Here is a 1,553-nt window from a genome sequence, read left to right on the forward strand (position 1 = left end):
GGGAGCGCGTCGGGGAGAAGAGGGGGTGGCGGTGGCCGCGAGGGCAGCGAGGGTCAGCGACGGTGGCGCTCGACCGGTTGTGTGCGAGAGGGACGGAGAAGGGGAGAGGCGATGGGAGAGGTCGAGGGGGTTCCAGGGGGGTGCGTGGCGTCTCCCAGAGGCGTCCAGGCGTCGAGGTGGAGTGGCAAGCAGGAGGTGGCCGAGGCGTGCGCCGGCGTGCGTCGGCCACGCGCGCTGCCTACTGGCACGAGGAAGACGACAGGGGGGGGAGATGGGCTGGGCCGGCTTCTGCAGCAGGCCGCACAGGTAGGCGCCAGGTAAGTGGCTGGGCTTCCTCTCTTTTATTTCTGTTCTGTTTTCTATTTTTTAAATTTGTTTTGCCACTGTTTTGAATTTAAAAATAATTCAAACAATGCCAAAAACTCCTCTGAATATTTTTATTTGGCTAGATGGACTTTTCCAAAAGCTCATAAAATATTTCAGGGGTATTTGAAATTATATTCTAATTATATTAATATAATTCAAATTCAAATAGCTAACGAATTAAATCCAAAGTCCCAAAAATAAATCCTTAAAAATGTTCAATATTTTGGTTGGGACCAGAACCCTTGCCAAAAATTATCAAACATTTAAGAAGAGCATTTTGGAACAATGAATGAGATTTTTAGGGGTTTTGCCCTTCTTTTATTTAGGGTTTTGAGGCTTCCAATATTCCTCAATTCAAGTTTCGAAAATATAGACATGATGCACACATGAAGCTAGCCTAGAGCACTACCAGCAGCTAGGGATGTGACAAAAGGCCCGCCAGGCAGGGCCTGACTCACCCCCGACCAAGCGCGGCCGAGGCCGCCCTCGCAAGTATACCACGATCCCCATGGTAGCCTCCCGCGGCCATGGAGGCGGTTCCCTGCGCGGTGGTGAGCGCCCGGTTGCTGATGGGGGGCACGCCGTGGGTGTGCGCCCCCTAGGCCACGCTTTCGCTCTGCGGAGGTGCTGCCGGAGTTCGTCGTGTGGTCGGTGGACCCATCCAGCACCCGGCTCCAGCTCCCCTGTTTCTTCGTAGATGAACTGCCGGCCAGCGCTCGGTGCGGCTTCTAGCTCTAGGCAGACGGCTGCTGCAGCAGGGCCTCCTGGGCTTCGCTGGAGGTCTCTGTTTTTGGGAATGGGGCCCTGACACGCAGCCGGCAAATGTTTGCCCGCGTGCGCGGCCTGGGCCAGTGGTGCACCCCGTACTTCAAGTTTGATGGAGACGCCACCCTCTATGTGAGGGTGTTCGGGGAAGATGGTCGCCGTGCTGGGTGTTGCCCTGAAGACGATGACCGCGGCCGCCTGCCCAGCCCCGGCACTGACCAGGATGAAGATGGTGATTGGACGTACAGGCGGCGGTGCTCGGGGTTCGCTGAGCTTCGGCGACCCCCTCTCAGGCATCAGCTCCTCCAGCGGTGGCCGCGACCAGCCCCCGCGCCGTCGCTCCCACCTGGGTGAAGGTAGCGGGTCAGCCCGCCGTCGCGCCCCGGTGAAGCGAGAGGAGGGATCCGCCTAAGCCCCAGGAG

This window comes from Triticum aestivum, chromosome 3A (genome assembly GCF_018294505.1).
Source record: "Triticum aestivum cultivar Chinese Spring chromosome 3A, IWGSC CS RefSeq v2.1, whole genome shotgun sequence".
In the NCBI taxonomy this organism is placed as follows: Eukaryota; Viridiplantae; Streptophyta; class Magnoliopsida; order Poales; family Poaceae; genus Triticum; species Triticum aestivum.